General features: G+C 43.0%; 1 protein-coding gene across 5 annotated transcripts in view; it reads right to left on the reverse strand.

Annotated features, from left to right (window-relative positions):
- Positions 1–21957, reverse strand: part of USF3 (upstream transcription factor family member 3) — a 78079-nt gene extending 56122 nt beyond the window's left edge. For all 5 annotated transcript variants that reach the window (XM_049876694.1, XM_049876711.1, XM_049876728.1 and 2 more), the window contains exon 1: positions 21726–21957. The gene's annotated coding sequence lies outside the window, so the exon portion shown is untranslated. The remainder of the gene's footprint in view (positions 1–21725) is intronic.
- Between the last annotated feature and the right edge of the window lie 944 nt (positions 21958–22901).

A 22901-nucleotide genomic window follows, 5' to 3' on the forward strand; every position in this document is an offset into this window, starting at 1 on the left:
CATTGACTAATTCTTTTTGGTATAATGACTCCGTATATTTCTTCCATCTTATTTGATGCTTCCTGTGTCATTTAATATTTTCCCCAATTGTCTGTCAGTTTGTCATACTGTGGGGGCTCGTGTGTTGCTGTGATGCTGGAAGCTGTACCACTATACCACCGGTATTCAGACACCAGCACGGTCACCCATGGAGGACAGGTTTCAGCTGAGCTTCCAGACTAAGACAGACTAGGAAGAAGGACCTGGCAGTCTACTTCTGAAAAGTATTAGCCAGTGAAAACCTTACAAATAGCAGTGGAAAACTGTCTGATATAGTGCTGGAATATGAGCCCCCCAGGTTGGAAGACACTCAAAAGATGACTGAGGAAGAGCTGCCTCCTCAAAGTAGAGTCGACCTTAATGATGTGGATGGAGTAAAGCTTTCAGGACCTTCATTTGCTGATGTGGCATGACTCAAAATGAGAAGAAACTGCTGCAACATCCATTAATAATCAGAACCTGGAATGTACAAACCATGAATCTAGGAAAATTGGAAATTGTCAAAAATGAAATGGAACGCATAAACATTGATATCCTAGGCATTAGTGAGCTGAAATGGACTGGTATTGGCCGTTTTGAATCAGACAATCACATAGTCTACTATGCTGGGAATGACAACTTGAAGAGGAATGGTGTTGCATTCACCGTCAAAAAGAACATTTCAAGATGTATCCTGAAGTATAATGCTGTCAGTGATAGGATGATATCCATATGCCTACAAGGAAGACCAGTTAACATGACTATGATTCAAATTTATACACCAACCACTAGGGCCAAAGATGAAGAAATAGAAGATTTTTATCAGCTGCTGCAGTCTGAAACTGATCGAACATGCAATGAAGATGCATTGATAATTACTGGCGATTGGAATGCCAAAGTTGGAAACGAAGAAGGATCAGTAGTTGGAAAATATGGCCTTAGTGATAGAAACAATGCCAGAGACTGAATGACAGAGTTTTGCAAGACCAACGACTTCTTCACTGCAAATACCTTCTTTCACCAACATAAACAGCGACTATACACGTGGACCTCGCCAGATGGAACACACAGAAATTAAAGTGACTACATCTGTGGAAAGAGAAGATGGAAAAGTTCGATATCATCAGTCAGAACAAGGCCAGAGGCTGATTTTGGAACAGACCATCAATTGCTCATATGCAAGTTCAATCTGAAACTGAAGAAAATCAGAGCAAGTCCACAAGAACCAAAATATGACCTTGAGTATATCCCACCTGAATTTAGAGACCATCTGAAGAATAGATTTGACGCATTGAACACTAGTGACCAAAGACGGGACAAGTTGTGGAATGACATCGAGGACATCAGATATGAAGAAAGCAAGAGGTCATTGAAAAGATAGGAAAGAAAAAAAAGACCAAGATGGACATCAGAAGAGACTCTGAAACTTGCTCTCCAACGTCAAGCAGCTAAAGCAAAAGAAGAATTGATGAAGTAAAAGAACTGAAGATTTCAAAGGGCATCTCCAGAAGACAAAATAAAGTATTATAATGACATGTGCAAAGAGCTGGAGATGGAAAACCAAAAGGGAAGAACACGCTCGGCATTTCTCAAGCTGAAAGAACTAAGCAAAAATTCAAACCTAGAGCTGCAATAGTGAAGGATTCTATGGCACTTCCTTAGAAAGCTACAAATAGAAATACCATATGATCCAGCAATCCCACTCCTAGGAATACATCCTAGAGAAATAAGAGTCGTCACACAAATAGACATATGCACACCAATGTTCACCGCAGCACTGCTCAAAAGAGCAAAACAATAGAAACAACCTAGATGCCCATCAACAGAAGAATGGATAATCAAACCGTGGTACATACACACAATGGAGTATTACACAACGATAAAGAACAATGATGAATTTGTGAAGCATCTCATAACATGGATGAATCTGGAGGGCATTATGCTGAGTGAAATAGGTCAATCACAAAAGGACAAATATTGTATCAGATCATTACTCTAAAAACTTATGAGAAGGTTTATACACAAAAAGAAACAATCTTCGATGGTTATGAGGGATGGGAGGGATGAGGATGGAAAAACACTAAATAGACAATAAATGGTAACTTTGGTGAGGGGTAAGACAAGTACACAATACTGGGGAAGCAAACACAACTCGTATAAGGCAAAGTCATTGAAGCTCCATAGATACCTCCAAACTCCCCGAGGGACCAAACTGCTGGGCTGAGGGCTGTGGGGACCATTGTGTCAGGGAACAATTAGCTCAAATGGCATAACATAGGTTATAAAGAAAATGTTCTACGTTCTACTTTGGTGAGTAGCACCTGGGGTCTTAAAAGCCTGTGAGCAACCATCTAGGAACTCCAGTGGTCTCACCCCTTTTGGATCAAGGAAGAAAGAAGAAAACTAAAGATACAAGGGAAAGATTAGTCCGAAGGACTAATGGACCACATCTACCACTGCCTCTACCAGACTCAGTCCAGTACAACTAGATATTGCTTGGCTACTACCCCCTGACTGCTCTGACAGGGATCACAATAGAGTCCTGGTCAGAGCTGCAGAAAAATGTGGAATAAAATTCTGAGTCACAAAATAGGACCAGATTTACTGGCCTGGCAGAGACTGGAGAAACCCCAAGCGTATGGCTCCTGGATACCCTTTTAGCTCAGTAATGAAGTCACTCCCTTGGTTCACCCTTAAGTCAAAGATTGGACAGGCCCATAAAACAAAATGAGACTAAAGGAGCATACCAGTCCAGGGGCAGGGACTAAGAGGCAGGAAGGAACAGGAAAGCTGGTAACAGGGAATGCAAAGTTAAAAAGGGAGAGTGTTGACATGTCGTGGGGTTGTTAACCAACGTCATAGAACAATGTGTGTACTAACTGCTTAATGAGAGACTGGTTTGTTCTGTAAACCTTCATCTAAAGTACAACAAAAAAATTTTTTTAAATAAAAAGGAACTTTTTGAGAAAAAGTCTTTTTGGGTAATGTGAAATTCTCTATTCATTTGTGTTTCTCATCAGTTTATAAACAAGTAGCCCCCAATTTATGATGTGTTAAAGTTACGACCGTCCTTTTTTTTATTTTTGTACATCTTATCATTGGTAATATGCCCTACATACAATGTTGTAGCATGTAATTTGCTGATGTTATTCTCAGATGTTCGCTTACGGATGTTCAATTTTATAATTTACTGTTCAAAACACTGCTGTACAAATTTTGTTTTCTAAACTAAATCAGCAGCTTTAGTTGTTTGAAAACACGGACCCAAACTCTGATTGCTTTGCTAACGTCAATACACAAATTCACGCAGCAGTGAGATGTTACTGCAAAATACATGAAGAAAAAAAGAAAAGGACCATAGAGACAACTCTCATGAATTTTCTGACTAGAAATGCCATCCCCATTCCCAGAGATAATCCAGACGACCCAGAACCTTCCACAAGTGGAGTTATTACCACAACGGACAAAATGCCAAAGTTACCCAACTCTTCTTCACTGTCAGAGTAAATCTTTACGATCTGTGTATTTTTTGATGAAGATCAAAGACTACAACCTTCAGTATGGATTATATCTCAACATAAAGAAAACAAAAATCCTCACAACTGGCAAGGGAGAATGAGGAAAACCAAAGACACAAGGGAAAGATTATTCCATAGGCCAAATGGACCACAACTACCACTGCCTCCACCAGACTGGGTCCTGCACAACTAGATGGTGCCCTGCTACCACCACCAACTGTTCTGATAGGGATCTCAATAGAGGGTCTCGGACAGAGCTGGAGAGAAACGCAGAACAAAATTCTAACTCACAAAAAAAGACTAGGCTTACTGGTCTGACAGAGACTGGAGAAACCCCAAGAGCATGGTCCCCGGTCATCCTTTTAACTCAGTAGTGAAGTCCCTCCTGAGGTTCATCCTTCAGCCAAAGATTAGACAGGCCAATAAAACAAAATGAGACTAAACAGGCACACTAGCCCAGAGGCAAGGACGAGAAGGCAGGAGGGACAGAAAACCAGGCAATGGGGAATCCAAGGTCTAGAAGGGGACAGTGTTGACATGTCGTGCAGTTAGCAACCAATGTCACAAAACAATGCTATTAATTAATGAGAAACTAATTTGTTCTTTAAACCTTCATCTAAAGTACAATAAAGGAAAAAAAATTCTCACAACTGCACCAATATGCAACATCACGGTAAATGGAGAAAATACTGAAGTTGTCAAGCATTTCATTTTACTTGGATCCATAATCAACATCTATGGACGCAACAGTCAAGAAATCAAATGACATATTGCATTGGGCAGATCTGCTGCAAAACACCTCTTTGAAGTGTTGAAGAGCAAAGATGTCACTTTGAGGACTAAGGTGCGCCTGTCCCAAACCACGGTATTTTCAACCTTATATGCATCCAAAAGCTGGACAGTGAATAAAGACCAAAGAATAATTGATGCCTTTGAATTATGATGTTGGTGAAGGATACTGAGTCTACCCATGGACTGCCAGTTGGTGAAGGATACTGAGTCTACCCATGGACTGCCAGTTGGTGATGGATACCGAGTCTACCCATGGACTGCCAGTTGGTGAAGGATACTGAGTCTACCCATGGACTGCCAGTTGGTGATGGATACCGAGTCTACCCATGGACTGCCAGTTGGTGATGGATATCGAGTCTACCCATGGACTGCCAGTTGGTGAAGGATACTGAGTCTACCCATGGACTGCCAGTTGGTGAAGGATACTGAGTCTACCCATGGACTGCCAGTTGGTGATGGATACTGAGTCTACCCATGGACTGCCAGTTGGTGATGGATACTGAGTCTACCCATGGACTGCCAGTTGGTGAAGGATACTGAGTCTACCCATGGACTGCCATTTGGCGAAGGATACTGAGTCTACCCATGGACTGCCAGTTGGTGAAGGATACTGAGTCTACCCATGGACTGCCAGAAGAAAGCAAGGCTTGCCTTGGAAGAAGTACAGCTAGAATGTTCCTTGGATGTGAAGATGTTAAGACTTCATCTCACCTACTTTGGACATGTTATCAGGAAGGGACCAATCCCTGGTGAATGACATCATGCTTGGTCAGGTAGAGGGTCAGTGAAAAAGAGGACGATGCTCAACAAGATGGATTGACACAGTGGCTGCCACAATGGGCTCAAACATAGCAGCGACTGTGGATGATGACGCAGGACTGGGCAGTGTTTCATTGTATGTGGGGTCGCTATGCTCGATGGCACATATCAACAACAACGCATGTATGTATTAAAATATATCTCTGAGTTTACATGTAATGTTTCCAAAACCCAAAGACAAATAAAGATCAGATTTATAAAGATGCTGATAATCATTCAACTCACCTCAGAACTGACTTACATGGAGTCGTTGAAACAGGGCCTTGTCGTAAATCGGGGACTACCTGTATCTGCTTTCTTTCAACACATAATTTCAAAATTCTATTTAGTTACCAATCCTCCCCAATTTCCCTAATATGGGGAAAATGTGAAATCGCCAGAAATAAGCACGGGCATTTACTTAGGAGAAAACTAGGTCTAACTGCTCAGTGGAAAATCATGTTGTCTTCCCATCAAGAAGCAAATTAGTGGTATATAAAAAAAAAAAAGTATAGGTTAATTTAAATTGCATCTTCATATGCTACAAAGATATAAACTTAATTCTCACAAAATTTTGAAGAATTAAATTTCCTTAATTAAAAATATTTTATAGCACATTGCTTAAACATTACATTTTTATGGATCTCCTGGATTTGTTTCTACGCACATCTGCATTTTTTTTTTTACAAAAGTTGAATCATAAGCAACTTTGTGGTCTGTTTTTTACTTAATGTAAGCATTTCTACATGTTATTAAATATTCAAAATCATGATTACAGGCATTTATGTTTAATACCATAGGTATATACCAAAAAAAAAAAAAAAAAAACCCATTGCCGTCGAGTCAATTCTGGCTCATAGCTACCCTATGGGACAGAGCAGAACTACCCCATTAGGTTTCCAAGGAGTGGTTGGTGGATGGTGGATTTGAACTGTCAACCTTGTGGTTAGCAGCCTGAGCTCTTATTTCTATTCTTTTTAAATGTTTTATGCATCTTTACTATTTTCTTCGCTCTCTGAATTTTGCTATATGAGGTACTATTTAAATTTATCTTCTTCAGCACTTTAATAATCCCCTACCTGGAATGTCCCACTACCTGGTCTATTTGGTCCAACTCATTAAATCTGGAAATCCTGGGGCATATCTGTATGATAGCGCAGGTGTGTTCTCAGGTGCCATCAAGTCAGTTCCAACTCATAGCAACCCTAGGTACAACAGAAAGACACTGTCCAGTCCTGCGCGCTCCTCACAATTGTTGTTTTGCTTGAGCCCGCTGCTGCAGCCACTGTGTCAATCCACGTTGTTGAGGGTCTTCTTTTTCGCTGGCCCTCAACCAATCATGTCCTTCTCCAGGGACTGATCCTTTCTGATAACATATGCAAAGTATGGGAGACATAGTCTTGCCATCCTTGCTTCTAAGGAGCATTCTGGTTGTACTTCTTCCAAGACAGGTTTGTTCATTCTTTTGGCAGTCCATGGTATATTCAATATTCTTCACCTACACTGTAATTCAAGGGCGTCAATTCTTCTTTGGCCTTCCTTATTCATTGTCCAGCTTTCGCATGCATATAAGGCGATTGAAAATATCATGACTCGCGTTTAGGTACATGAGTACATGAGTACCCACTTACATAGTGAGTCTTCAAGGTGACACGACAGCACCGCATAACACTTAATACAGGTACTTTTCACGCCCAGAAGAAAACTTCCTCCTTGTTGGTGATTTCAGTAGCTGCTCTACTTCTTGTCTTGGTAGGACCCTGAGGACCTGTTTATGAGTGTGCTGTTACCCCCTTTTGTGTGTAATTGCTATCGTAAGCTCTAATTTCCTTTATCGGTAACTAAATCTTACATCCTTTAACAGTGTTTGTGGGCTGCTTTCCGTCCATCACGTCACCCTGGTGTTTTGCACCTGAGCAGTCAGTGATTGGCTATCAGTCACAGAGGTTCGTGATGCCAACCTGAGATACTGTGAGGTACACAAGAGGATGCAATAATGGAGGCCTACACTAGAGCTTTCCCTGTGAAGCTGAGCCATGGTATATCTCGAGAAAAAGAAATAAGCCAAAGGCATAATATGCAGGATACAGTTTTAAATCTTTATTTTCAAACTACACAAGTAACCTGCTTGTATAAAAACATATTCTCAAAGAATACAGACATGCATAAAGTTAAATGGAAAAGTTTCTTAACTCTACAGTCCACGCTTCAGGGCTAACACATCATTTTTTAAGGCCTTTTCTTGTTTCTTGCACTTGCTCACACAAACTACAAACATTTCTGGAACAAGTTATATCATAACTAAATTCAAAGAGTACTCCGTGTTTCAAAGCTTTTTTTTTCAAAACTCAAGTCCAAAAACAATACTTGCTTCTTTGTAAAAAATTTAAACAGCACAAACATGTATGAAATATAATGTGAATATCTTCACGTCTTCCAGTTTATGCCCCTCCACTTTTAACAATCTGGTAGCATCAATCCCAGACATGTCCCCATATATACCTAAGTGGGTACTCACGTACATATTGGTCCTGAAATAACAGGACACACAAAATGCAAAGAGTAACAAACACCATTCTCTGCTGCTTCAATCTCTTCTGTAGGTGGATCTTGCTCCTCGGACAAAATTTGGGGCAGACCCCAGGACGTTCCTGGTCACAATTACATAAAAAAAATCCTCTAGTAATTTTTAATCACAAACTATCCACCGGAAACATCTCAGTCAGCTCCTTTGATACGGGTAATGGCTCTCCCCACCCAGTCTCTTACCTCCTCCCTCATCTCATTTCTGCTTCTGACCCTAAACTGCCGGCCCCTTTCTGCTAAGGCAACCTTGCCCCTGTCAGGAAGGCTTGTGGCTGGGTGCCCAGACCAGCTCACTTCTGCCTGGCCCACATCTGTCCACAGACACCTCTTTGATGGCGCACGCCTAGAAATTTACCCTACAGGTACATTCACACAGATGCTCAAAGGCATTTAGTCAAGGATATTTACTGCCACATTGGTTTCCAGTAGCAAAAGACTAGAAACACCCTAAAGGCTCATCAAAAGGAGACTGACTAAGTAAGTCATGGTATTATATTACACCATCTGAAATTGCCCATTTTCAACATTTTCTGCCTCTAGAAACAGCAATGATGGCTCCATCTAATATTTCTACCCATACAACGTACTGATATGTACTGATAACAACTAAATATATATAATCTCATTTTAAAAGTAAGTTGCAAACTCTTGCATAATACTTATCCTTTGGGATGTGGAGAATATACATATATATGTTTACAAATACACCAAATATCTCTGGAAGAATTGCCTTTGAGGAGGGGAAATGGGGGATGGGGTACAAGGGAGACCTTCCTATACTCCTTACATAGAATTTAAAATTTTTTTGCCACATCCATGCATTTTCTATTCCAAATATGAATTAATTTTTCAGTCTTCCTAATAAATAAACTTAAGGCTATAACATTTCCTCAGGGCTCAGGGTACAATTTTGGCCACCAGTCATAAATTTTGATATATAATATTTCCATAGCAATTAATTTCTAAACAGTGTGTGAAAAAAAAAAAAACAGTATGTAGCTTCCGTTAAATTTTATATAGTTGTAAAGATAGCAAAAAAAGTAAACATTACCCCAACCACATCTTTTCTTTCTGAGGATGAAAAATGAAGTCTCCACTACCATATATCCAATTCCACCCTTCTCCAATTGTGAATCCATCTGGCATCAATTTTGCTGATCTTTCTACAGGGTTATATATGTGTATATTATCACATACACATAAATTTTTTACAAAAGTGAAATTATATATTCCACTCTGAAGCATGTTTTGTTTTTACTTATGAAAATCATTATGGACATCCTTCCAGATAAGTACATACCAATTTAGTTATGGATGAGCCATAATTTATTCAACTGTTCTCTCCACTGATGAATATTTCCCTTATTCCTCCCCCTCCATTTTTTTGCTATTAAAAAAATGCTGGAGAAACGATGCAATGAACCATCTTTTAAATTGTTGTCAATCCAAAAGACATCTTGTTCTTATTTAACTTGCGTGTCCTTGAAGACTAGTGAGACTGAATACCCTTTCACATGTTGTAAGTCATTTATATTTTCTCTTCTCTGACTTGCTTATTTTCAGTACCTTGTCATCTCCTTCCTTGTAATTTGTTTGTATATTCTCTTCAACCTGAGTAAACAAAAAGCTTTCCAGAGCTTTCCCCTTTTGTTAATATTTTTTGTTAACTTTTCTCTTGCATTATGATTGGCAATAAATAATATCTAAATTTTAGAATTTGAGATTTTCTCTGTAGCCTTTCTACATATTTCTGTTAAGTTTTTAAAATATTTGAAGAGTATGTATTACTCCTTAGGTACAAAATTACACTAAATATTAAATAAAGCTAAATGTTTGTTGTCTAGAACTAAACTTTGTTTGATAACAATATTACTAAGCATTTTCTTTCCATCAACATCTGCTCCGTGAGTGTTTGCATTTTTTTTGTTTGTTTGTTTACCTCTCTGTATTTTTTTGTTTGTGTCAACACAAATCTGGAGTTTTTCTACACAGTCTGAGAGATTTTTACTTTAAACAATGGCAATTTATTCCAAACCAAACAAAACCCAGTGCCACTGGGTTAATTCCAACTCATAGCAACCATATAGTCATATTTATTATAACTATTATTACATTTGATCATATTCTATTCCCTCTTTTCCCCTTGCCTAATAATTTTGTTTGTTTCTCTTTATTATCCTTAATATCATTTCACTTTGTCTATTCTATTTGTAGGAATCCTTTAAATTTTTAAGAAACCTACTCTAGTGGATACCTATTGAACATTTTCCCCATCCCACTTCATCAAATTCCCCAATTTAAGCTTAGGTATGTAGAATGGGGCATCAGGATTGGAAGAAGACTTATTAACAATCTGTGTTATGCAGATGACACAACCTTACTTGCTGAAGGTGAAGAGGACTTGAAGCACTTACTAATGAAAAACGAAGATCACAGCCTTCAGTATGGATTACACCTCAACATAAAGAAAACAAAAATCCTCACAACTGGACCAATAAGCAACATCATGATAAATGGAGAAAAGACTGAAGTTGTCAAGGATTTCATTTTAATTGAATCAACAATTAACACCCATGGAAGCAGCAGTCAAGAAATCAAACGATGCATTGCATTCGGCAAATCTATTGTAAAAGATTGCTTTGAAGTATTAAAAAGCAAAGATGTCACCTTGAAGACTAAGGTACCCCTGACCCAAGGCACGGTATTTTCAATTGTCTCCTATGTGTGCAAAAGCTGGAGGATGAATAAGGCAGGCCAAAGAAGAACTGATGCCTCTGAATTGTGGTACTAGCGAAGAATACTGAATATAGCATGGATTGCTGATTTAGAAAATAATACTGCAATTATTATTCCCTGTCCTTGAGCAAAGGGAATGTGACCCAGCTGAAGCTGGGTAAACAAGGACTCACAAGGACACATCAACTGGGCCCTGAGAAAAAGACAATAGAGGGGACAATCTTAGAAATTATCTTTCAGGCAAGAAAAATATCTTTTAGGGAACTTTTCATATAAAGTCAATCAAACATTAACACAAGACTTTGCACTCTTATCTTTTTCTATTGACATTTAGTAAACAGAAATTTGTTGGAGCAATGAAGACCCTTCTCACTGTCAGTTACTGAAACCTATACCAATGATTGTTAAGACAATTCAAAATGTTAAGATCACAGTTTCTAGCCAATCTGTGAAAAGATGAACCTTTCAACGAATCTACCCATTTTTGTGATAATATATACTGACGATTCTGTAACTTTCCTCGGATTCGGGCAGACGTTAGCTCTGGCAGCCTGCTTGTCTGCTTCCCACTTCTGTCTTTTTAAATATATGCCGAATAAAGCTTTCTTTTTGCTTTACTATGTGATTTTTTTTTTCCCCTACGACACTGCCAAAAGAAGGAACAAATCTGTCTTGAAAGAAGTACAGCCAGAATGCTCCTTAGAAGCAAGGATGGGGAGGCTTTGTCTCAAGTATTCTGGACTTGTTATCAGGAGGGACTAGTCCCTGGAGAAGGACTTCATTCTTGGTAGAGGGTCTTTGAAAAAGCGGAAGACCCTCAAGGATGGATTGATACAGGGGCTGCAACAATGGGCTCAGGCATAACAAAAGACTGTGATCCTGAGGATAGCACAGGACGGGGCAGTGTTTCCTTCTGTTGTACACAGGGTTGCTATGAATCAGAACTGACTTGATGGCACCTAACATGTTCCCCGCCTCCCACAAGCCCTAATGCTTCAGCAGCAGATGCTGGCAGGTCTTGGCAAATGAGTTTTTTTTAATTTTTTCTGGCCTTAGTGATTGGGCTCAGGTTGGTCAATTGATAGCCAGGATTCCTATCTACAGCACGCACATTCAGGGCCAGGAGGAGAAGGATCTTCACGCAGACTAAAGCTGTGGCTCTTAGTGGTGGATGCACATTAAAATCATCTAGGCTTTTTCCTTTTTGTATTTTTCAAAGGTGATTTCTACATAGCAGTAATTATTTGCATGGTGTTAACAGGAAATCTGAGGAAAAATGATAGTGAAGTTATATCCTTTAGTATGCTTTGAATTGTTTAATAAAAGCATACTTTATTTTTATAATGAAAAAAATCTAGTTTAAGTAACTATTTTTTGTTTGGTTGGTTTTGTTTTTCTGTTTGCTTTCACCCTACAAAGTTTTTAATTGTTTCTAAGTGTGTGAGACAAAGAACTAGGTTTGGCCTTTTGTCTCGGGTTCCTGAAAATAACTTTTGGAATTTGCAGCAATCAAAGCGCCTTTGTTTTCCAAGATAGCCAGGCTAATTTAAACATGTGCAAATGTCGTAAACATGTGCAAATGTCGTGGAAGTCCCAAAGATGTACCTAGCAAATAAGTTCAGGAAGAGAGGGGCGCAATACTATGGATCAGATGGATCAGGCATACTCACTGATTAGATCAATCACACATAGGCAGTGAGGCACCAGTCACGCATAAGTACTCAGGTCCCAGTGACTATTTTACAGGAGTCTGGATGAGTCGGAATCACTGGATGGCAAAGGGCTTTTTTTTTTGGTTTGGACTTTCCTTTGAGCTTCCTGACTGATGATGCTTGTGGAAGGGCTGCAGTATCTTGGTGCAGGAAGCTCCCTGCTGAAAACTCCTCCCAGACCTCACCTGTGCGTTTCTTTGTGTATATCCTCAAAAGAAAAACATTGCCGTCTAGTTGATTCCAACTCATAGTGACCCTATAGGACAGAGTAGAACTGCCCCATAGGGTGTCCAAGGGGTGGCTAGTGGATTCAAACTGCCAGCCTTTTGGTTAGCCACCTGAGCTCTTAACCACTGTGCCACCAGGGCTCCTAATACACAAATAGAATAGCTTTTATATAGTATGTTAATAATAACCGACATAAGGCCGATTCCCGAAATGTGAAGGTAACGCACACCCCAATTTCTCACTTCTCAATCATTTCTGAGTACTCACAAGTTAGAAGGACTCTTTCCTTCTAATCAACTGCCAAATAGGCAGATGCCAGGCCCTGCTGGCTAGAATGACTAGAATGACTCACAGAACTCATGGAAAGGGCTATATTCACTATAATCTTTTTAATACGACCTATTTTAAGAAGTAATTGCGTTACCTTCACATTTTGGGAACAGGCCTTATGTTATTATTAACATATATAAAAGGCATTCTATTTTTATATTAAGGATGGCTTTCAACTTTGATCTCTCTCCAAATCTTCGGTAAGGCATAGCTTTCTTCAGAATATTTTGTTTCAAAACCATTTACCAAGTTTGTTTGGAACATGTTAAACTGTGTTGCCTCTTGAGAGACCTACTTCCCATTTTGTCAATGACACCAAACCATTAACCTGACTCTAACCCCAAAAATACTATTCTTCTCCTCACCAAATCCTACCAACTCATTTCACCATGTCTTCGCGTTCACTGCCACAATCTTAGTCTAGGCCCTGTTTTACAAATGTCTAGCTCTTATTAGGAGCCCCCGGGTGCTGCAAAGGTTAATGCAGTTCCCTACTTACTGAGAGGCTGGCAGTTCAAGTCCACCCAGCGGTGCTTTGGAAGAAAGACCTGCTGATCTCCTGAAGTACCAGTCACTGAAAACCCTATACGTGGGCTCACCATGAGTTGGTATCTACCTGATGGTAACCAACATCATCAGCTCTTAATGCTCTTTTTTGGTCCCAGCCTTTTCTCTCTCTCCTTCAGTGGATTTTATACTTCACCGTCTCGTTAATCGTTCCAATTCACCACAGTCTGTCATGTCACTGTCCTGCTCCACAATCTGTAGTGCTATTTCCCACCTTCTATGTATCAAATACCAAACTCTGGGTCCTGGCTTTCATGGCTCTACCTCACACTAACTTCTTCACTTGCCAGTCTTCACCTATCCACTCCCACCTGCACAACACGTAGGCGCGCAGGGTTATCTAGCCAATCATGTCATCTCTTTTCTGCAATCCAGACAGCTTCTTCCTTATGCTTATCAACTAATTCATTCTTCCCTAAATCCATACTTTTCCACTGAAATGGCCTGTCCTACAGTAATCAAACATAAAATAAAATACAGTAACTTACTGATGGCTCAGAGACAACAGTCCATATCAAATCACATAAAGAGGCTGATCATGACAGCTTCAGCAAGCTCCCAAAAACAAAGAATGAAGAAATTTTCCAGATGAAGAGAATTTCCTGGAATTATCAGAGTGAGAACACAGAAGATTAATATACATAACTCTTTAGGAGATCAGGCAAAACACAGAACAAGCCCAGGAGCACACAGACAAAGCAACAGAGAAACTTAAGAAGATTAGAGAAGAGCATGACAACAAATTTAACAGGTTGCAAGAATCCGCAAACAGACAGCAAACAGAAACCCAGAAGACTAACAATAAATTTCAGAATTGGACAACTCAATACAAAGTCATAGGAGCAGAACTGAGGCAATGGAAGTCAGAATTAGTGAGGCTGAACAGAAACCATTTGACACCAACATATTCGAGGAAAAATTAGATAGAAGAATTTAAAAAAATGAACAAACCCTAAGAATTATGTGGGACTCTATCAAGAGGAATAACCTATGAGTGATTAGAGTCCCACAATGGGGGGATAAAAGAAAATACAAAGAGAACTGTTGGAGACTCCATGGCAGAAAACTTCCCTGATATCGTGAAATATGAGAAGATATCGATCCAAGATGCTCATTGGACCCCACACAAGGTAGATCCCAGAAGAAAGTCATCAAGATATATTATAATCAAACTTGCCAAAACCAAAGATAAAGAGAGAATTTTAAGAGCAGCTAGGGATAAATGAAAAGTCACCTACAAAGGAGAGTCAACAAGAATAACCACAGACTACTCAGTAGAAACCCTTCAGGAAAGAAGGCAGTGGGATGACATATAAAGCCTTGAAGGAAAAAAATTACCAGCCAAGAATTATATATCCAGCAAAACTGTCTCTCAAATATGATGGCGAAATTAGGGCATTTCCAGATAAACCAAAGTTTAGGAAATTTGTAAAACCCAAACCAAAATTACAAGAAATACTAAAGGGAGTCCTCTGGTTAGAAAGTCAGCAAGATCAGATAACAACCCAAGACTAGAACACAGGACAGAACAATCAGGTATCAACCCAGATAGAAAAATCACAAAAATAAATCAAAGCTGAAATGGCCAGTCCACTTTGCCTTGCTTATCCAAATCCTCTCCACCCTTTAAAGCCCATTGAAAGTCCTTCCTCCACCAAAAACAAACAGCTAATACTTTAAAAAAAAAAAAAAAATTCTAGCTAATATTAAATGCTCTGCCTATCCTTTGGACTCTATCACTCCCACTTCTTAGCAACCTTGTTATGTAATGTCTCTTTTCTCTGCTATATTTTTAAATTTCTCCTTCCCTACTACTGTTTTACTACTAAAATATATCCTTATTCAGATTTTTCCCATTTAAAAGGAAAATATAATTTTTTTCTGACCTTGCAACTTTCTTTTGGTGGCAAAGTGGTTAAGAGTTCGGCTGCTAACCAAAAGGTCGGCAGTTCAAATCCACCAGATGCTCCCTGGAAACCCTATGGGGCATTTCTACTCTGCCGTATAGGGTTGCTATGAGTTGGAACCAATTCAACAGTAATGGATTTGGGTTATTTTTTTATTTTTTATTCCCCCTGCCCCATCACCACCAGACATTAACCATCAGGCTTTGTGAATGAGTAGTTTACTCTCATTGTTCCCTTTTCTTCACTTTTCATTCATTCCTAACCCACTGTTAACTGGCTTTTATTCCTAAAACACCCCAAACCAAGCTCACCAAAATACCTCTACGCTGCCAAATCCAGTAAATATTGTAGCGGCTATCTGTTCCTTTGGTGTTCTGGCAACAGTACCCTCCTTTTCCTTTGGGGAGCATCTCTGTCCCATTCCTGAGATGTGATGGGACTATTAGTCATGGCCTCACCTGCTGTGGTGAAATAAGTTCCTTTATGTGGCCTTTTGCCTTGGTTCTTAAAAAAAAAAAACAAAAAACTATGAGACTTTTCTCCCAAACCCTGAGGAGTTACCTTTGCCCTAGCTTTCTATCCCAGAGGGTTTATTATTTTGCACAGGTTGATTGACATTTCCAGGGTAAGCTGTAAACAACTTATTTGACACTTTTTGTCTGGTCCTGGGCTGCCCCGTCCTGTACTTGGTATGCAACTTGCTGGGACTCGTCAATATACTATGCAAATGAAGTGACTATAACCTACTATGCAAATGAAGTATCTGTGGCCTACCAACAGGGGACTGGTCAGCTTGTGACACTGGTGGGAGGGCCATGTCTTGATATTGATGAGGAGTTTGTATATACACAGCTCCACACAGGTTTTTCAGATAGGAAGCAGACAGAAACGAAAGGTAGAAAGAAGAGAGAAGAAGCAAGGGGGAGGCAAGGAACCTCCTAAAAGAGCTGTAACAGCAGTCAAGGGATGTAACACTGAAGAGAGCAACAGGCCAGGAAGGGGCCCAGTAGCAGAGCTGGTGGTAACAGACGGCAGGACCAAAAGGAAGCCTGCACGGCCTGACCGGCCGAGATGAGCTGAGAGAGCTGTCTTGCACTGAAGAAGGGAGACTTTGCGTACATGTTTCCTGATCCTGATTTGAAGTTGTAGCTTGTTGATCCTGACCCCAAGTTTATCCTGTTACTTCTGCGTGGCCATTGCAACAGATTATCGAACCCAGAAGAGAAGTAGGGAGTGCCGTGGGAGGTACGGCTGGTGCCAAGAACGAACAAACCCTAAGAATTATGTGGGACTCTATCAAGAGGAATAACCTATGAGTGATTAGAGTCCCACAATGGGGGGATAAAAGAAAATACAAAGAGAACTGTTGGAGACTCCATGGCAGAAAACTTCCCTGATATCGTGAAATATGAGAAGATATCGATCCAAGATGCTCATTGAACCCCACACAAGGTAGATCCCAGAAGAAAGTCATCAAGATATAAAAAGCTTGGAGGGTGGAGGTGTGTTTGATCTCCACCTCACAGGAATCAGCTCTGGGCTGATCTTTATTTGCATTATTCCCCCCTAAAATTACAAATTCTGACGTTACTAGTCCCACCATTTCACACCTCTGGCTGTAGCTACAGGCCTGACCAAGAAGACTCACAGGCACAAGGAGGAAACCTAGGTGGGTCTGAATTAGACCTAGGTGATTCTGGGAGCTGCTCTGTTTCCTGGCCTTCTGAGGCTTTACTATTCTATTTTCCTTCACTTCTGTGAGTTTACCCTATATCTATCCATGAATCCCTGTTTCCTGTTTAAGTGAGCCAATGTCAGTTTCTGTGGCTTATAACCAAAGAGAAATTGTTCCCATGAGTGAAGTAAAAAGAGGTAAAAGAGGTACCTCTCATGATCATACCACGAATTTCTTCTCATTGTCTCCTTCACTGTGGCTTCTGCTGTTTAAGTAATTATAGTAGCTAAGGTGAGAATAAGAGCCCAGGTGGCACAAGTTTGGGATCAGCTGCTAACCTAAAGGCTGGCGGTTTGAACCCACCCACCAGCAGCTCCATGGAAGAAAACTCCTGGCAATCTACCTCCATAATGATTACAGCCCAGAAAATCCTCTGGAGCAGTTCTACTCTGTCACATATTGGGTCGCCTTGAGTTGGAGGAAACTCAATGGCAGCCAACAACAACAAGGTGAGAATGCTTTCACCAGAGGACCCGCTAATGGTTTCATTAATTGGGAGGTGAGGCTACTGGGTTTCCTCATGCTGCCAGGCAACAGACAAAACTTACAAAGAGTCTAGATGAAAACTCGGGGCATCCTAGGACATCTCTTTGTATGACAGCTAGCAGTGAAGTTACCACTAGACTACTGCTACCCAACAGAGGCAAGATCAGCAAAGGCCCAGACCTCTCACGAATCAAAGTTTGCAACCACACCTGTCACACTCTAAAGTCCACGCTCTTAACATACTACTTACTTTCTATGGATAGCAATCTACTGAAAGCTCCTTAGTACGAGGGAATGCCCTCTCTCATTTCCATGCCTTCACACCTGTTACTTTGTCTAGAATGCCTATCACAGCTTCAGCTGGGAGCATGTAAGTAACTAACCTCTTTGAAACTTTCTCTGAGCCCTAGAGGTTAGACAAGATACCCTTCTTCTTAGTCCCAAACATTCTTACCTAATATCCTACAGTGTCTTAACACGAAATATACTCTATGTACTTGCCCAGTTTTCCCACTAGTTTGTAAGCTTCTAAATGGTACAGACTGTATCATTCATATTTATATCCTCAACAATCAGTAGTTAGTAGATGTCTGATAGAATGAGTATCTGCTCTTTCCTAATTTTTCATAGCATTAACCATTGGATTTGGGATACTTATGTTTAATTTAGCGCCTAATAAATACTGTGTTGAGTCCCTTAATTATTTAATATGGGTGTCCCCATCCTCCCAATAAGTCTATAAACGTCTCCAGAGCTGGGTTCACATCGCTTACTACTTCTGAATTCTCTTTAGCACCTAACAGTGTTGGGCACATGGTAAAAATTCAATAAATACTTGATGAACTGAATTAAAAACAGACTATTTGCACGTTAATAGGAGCAACTTATCGTGCCTTACTGATCTAATTAAAAGATTTGGCCTCCTGAAGCAGAGCAATTGTGCCCATATGGAAAAGTTAATGAGAAAAAGAAAAATTATCCAATTGGACAGTTAACAGCTTTTCTCTTAGTAAGAGTTCCACAAATATTTTATGGGTAACAAGAATCAATCTTTAGAGCTCAGAGTAAAAGACTCAGGTATATATCTGCCCATGCACACGGGAAGGAAGCTGACAACATGCTTTAACGGGGGCTGCTGATACCACCATTATTTGGATCCCACTAATTCTTAACAAATTCATAACAGAAGTACAGGACATAAGGATATTTAATAGCAAAGTTAGCTAATGCCAAATCAGCCTATGCTAAAGATATTATGTGGTTATCTTTATTTGCTCATTCAACAAACATCTATTAAGTGCCTACTAATGACAAATGCTATCACAATATGCTCACTGTGGTAGTTTAGTGGTAGAATTCTTGCCTTCCATCCTGGAGACCCAGGTTCAATTCCCAGCCAATGCACTCCTGAGCCGCCACCACCCCAGTTTGTCAGTGGAAGCCTGCATGTTCCTATTAGGCTGAGTGGTTTCAGCAAAGCTTCCAGGCTAAGACGGACTATGAATAACAGCTGACAATCTGCTTCTGAAAATCAGCCAGTGAAAGCCCTACGGTTCATAAGTGACTGGGGCTGAAATGACTCGGGATGAATGTACAGCACCTACAGCAACAACGACAAATGCCGTGTTAGGTCCTGGGAACACAAAGATGAAGAGAACACAGTTCCTGTGTAGGTCCGGCTCTAGCTCTGCCACGCTCCAACCGTATTTAAGGAAACAACGTAAACGGTACCTGCTGGAGCTGCCTAACAGAGAGGACCTGGGGTTCACCGTTTGGTGGAGAAGGCAGACAGACACGCAGTTGTGGCAATACGGTAAGTGTTAACACAGAAGTAAGTACAAGACGTTATGGGACCACATGAGAAGAAATAACCAGCCTCCTGAAGAGATCAGGAAAAGATATGGAAGAAACTGATATTCATAACATGAAGTCAATGCTATTTCAGCACTGGAATCAAGCCTGACATTACACTTGCAGGCAGAAATCTCAAAGGAACCAAAGCAAACCAATCCAACTCAAAGCAACCTACTGTAGAGAGGCCAAAAACAAAATGCTCCTCATCATCTGTCAGGTCTGGGAACGAAACACACGCACAAAATAAGTCACGCTGCTGCATCAGAGAAGTGTAAAGTGTGACTTCCAAATAACATGTGGCACAAAAGTTCAAAGGAAGCCGATCACTAAGAACTAGTGTAAGCTGTCAGGAAAACCCCTTCACAAAAGTGGAATTAGAACTCTTGTTGGTGGTGGAGGGATTCGTCCATATCCTGAAAAAGGACAGTATCCAGGACAGAAGCAAAGATGTGAACCGCACACCTGTGGGACCCTGAAGAGGCCCCAAGGTTCGTGCTGGGAAGCAGTGAAGGAAAGCTGGAGCCATGAGTTAAGGCGTGGTTTAGATGAACCTGGAAGCTTGGACACTGTTCTAGACTCACAGTTCTCAACCCTGGCTGCTCAACAGAGCCATGTAGAAACCTTAAAAAAAAAAAAAAAAAAAAAAGGCCAAGCCTAGCCCCCAGTCAAAAGTAAGAAAACCTCTAGGGGAAGTGGTCTGAGAATTAAAATTCAAAAGCTCACAAAGTGGGTCTAAGGTACCATCCAGACTGGGAACAGCTAGCTCACCTACAGAAGTTTATCTTCTAATCTGTCCCTTGTTGACAATGCTAAACTCCGAGAACAGGGGAGAACCCATCAATTTCTCATACATGACTAGTTCATGACCTCCACAGTCTGCAACTTTATCTGTGTGATGCCCTACAGACAACTAACCTAGAAAAGTAATGAATTCAATCGTAGGCTGCCCCTAATCTGAATGAAATGCTTTTTATATTAGGGGATGATCCAGGCTGCATACATGTCCAGACCCTACAAAACTTCTCTTTTAAATGTAGAGGGAATCTAATATCCCTGTTAAAAAGAAAGAAAAAAAAAAAAAAGTCACATTGCTTGAATTAGAACAAAATGTGAATATTGGCTCCAGTCATTCCTGAAGTACCCGGAGCCATTAAACTCTTCCTGGTTTCCGAAATGCAATGATTACAAAGTATCTTCCTCATTTTGTAACAAATTGTTTCAGAGCATTTCAGGGGTAAGGGGAAGCCACACATGTATGGTTACAGAGACTCTGTATCTCTGCATGAAGTTAAACAAGTGTCCTGTGTAGGGAGGAAAAAGTCACCACGGTGACTGGAGGCTACAACAGCCTGTCGATCCTTCCAGAAAAAAAAAATTTTTTTTTTTTAAGAAAAACTTATCAGTATACTTCGGGGTTCCCGTTACTCACCAGAAGGGTTTACTGAAGGAATCTGAACTTGGTCTATCTAGCAAGCACCTGTCCTTCTTACCTGCGAGCTTCAGGTGGCCAGAACTGTCTGGCTCTGTTTGACGCTGGGTCATTCTATGTCCTTAAGGGTAAAAACGTTACGGGAACAGAAACCGGCTGCCTGGAGCTGGAATCCTGCATATGGGTTTCCGCAGCCTCTCATTTCCAGAAACAGTGAATAAGCGCCAAGACCCGATCCCACTGCACCCCTGGGCGTTAGGGGACGGAGCACGGGGTAACTTCCCAGTGGAAGTGTTAAACGTGAGTTAGAGTCGAGAAACCCTAAATCTTCGGAAATCTGGAACTAAATCCCAAAAGCCTGACATTCACTTGGACTGCCACTTTCCAAAACGGCAGAGAAGGGTCCCACAAAGGACGCGCCCCCGAGCCCCGGACACGGATGTCAGGGGGAGCCTCCGAACCCCGACACGGACGTCAGGGGAGCCCCCGAACCCCGGACGTCAGGGGGAGCCCCCGAACCCCGGTCGCGGACGTCAGGGGAGCCCCCGAACCCCGGACGTCAGGGGAGTCCCCGAACCCCGGACGTCAGGGGAGCCCCCGAGCCCCGGACGCGGACGTCAGGGGAGCCCCGAACCCCGGACGGCAGGGGAGCCCCCGAGCCCCGGACGCGGACTTCAGGGGAGCCCCCGACACGGACGTCAGGGCAGCGGGTCCCCGGAAACCCAGGGCAGGCGGAAGCGGCGGGACCCAGAGCCGGAGCGGCGGCGGCGGCCAAGGCCGTCGGGGAGCCCGGCTGCCCGGCCTGCCCGCGCCCCGACCCGCCCGCCCGCCCCGCACACCCAGTTCGGGCGCCGCGCCGATGCCCGGGCCCGGCGGCAGGGGGCGCGGCGCAGGGTGCGGGCCCGGCAGCGCCCGCGCCGAGGGTCCCGGAAGGAGGCGCCGCGCCGGGAGGGTGGGAGGAGCAGAGCCCGGACCGCCCCCGGAGCCGCCCCCGCCCGGCCGTCAGCCGCCCCTCCCGCAGCCACTCACCCGCGGGCGGCGCGGTCTCGGCCGCCCCCGCCTCGGGCATGATCCCAGGCGGGGAAGGCAGGGGCGTCCGGCCGCCCGGGCGAGTCTCCTTCCGCGGCCGCCGCCGGCGCCTCCGGGGCTGGGGGAGCGCGGGCCAGGCCCTCCTCTCCCCCCGCCCCGCCGCTCCGTCCGCGGCCGCCGCCGCCGCCGCTGCGAGCCGAGCCCTCGAGGCCGGAGACCCGGCGGCAGCGCGGCCTCAACTTTCCCAGCCCCCCTCCCCCCGCCCTCCCGCCCGCCCTCCCGCGGCCGGGGCTGGCACGCCGACAGCCTACCCTGCGAGCGCCGTCCGCCCGCCCAGGCGCCCAGCCCGCCAATCCGGCGCCGGGGAGGGTCCCGTGCTAGCCAATCAGGGGCCAGGCTGCCGCTGTGCGCGGCTAGGGGGTGGGCGGAGGCGGAGGGGAAACCTCGGGCGGCCCAATGAGGAGGACCGGGGGGCGGGGATGCACAAGTTGGGTTGAAGTAACAGGAAATATTCTTAAAGGTAGAGTGATGGGCAGGAAGGGCAGCCAGTAGGTGGAGGAGAAGGAGGTGGGGCTGGGCCCTTAAAGGGGACGCCTTGAGACCCTAGAGAAGAGGGGGTTTTAGGGAAGTTGGTATCCTGTCTTCTGTGCTGCTGTCCACCTCCCTGAGCAGGAGCTTGGAAGTGGAAACCACGGCGAGGAAGGGAGCAAAGACGACCCTGGGCAATGGCTGAGGGCACCTCTGGGCGCAGAGCAGGAAGGCGGCGTGGTGTCTCTGGAGGAAGCAGGGAAGAGGCACAAACCCAGACGTCTCCTCCTGCCCGTTCGGGGGAAGGCGGTTGCTGAGCGGGGCTGCTCGGGTTCGCGGGCTGGGACCTGTCATCCTTCATCTGCAGCTACGCCCAGATAACTGCCAGCCGGAGATGGCCCTGTTCCCTAATGCGCGGGGTGGGGGTCAGGGGGTGCGAGCACTGAGAGGACGGGGCTGGGGACTCCAAGCTTGGGATCCCAGACCTGGATCTGGGAAGTGTGGGGTCGCAGGTCATACAGTGCAGACCGGGAGGGACCCCTAACTCCAAGACGGGTTTGAGGGCCCTGGAACCATGGTCCCAGTTCCCATGTTTTGGTTTCACCTCCTATTTCATAACCTCTTAGCCTCCTATAGCAGGTGTTCTCC

This window comes from Elephas maximus, chromosome 1, assembly GCF_024166365.1.
Source record: "Elephas maximus indicus isolate mEleMax1 chromosome 1, mEleMax1 primary haplotype, whole genome shotgun sequence".
In the NCBI taxonomy this organism is placed as follows: Eukaryota; Metazoa; Chordata; class Mammalia; order Proboscidea; family Elephantidae; genus Elephas; species Elephas maximus.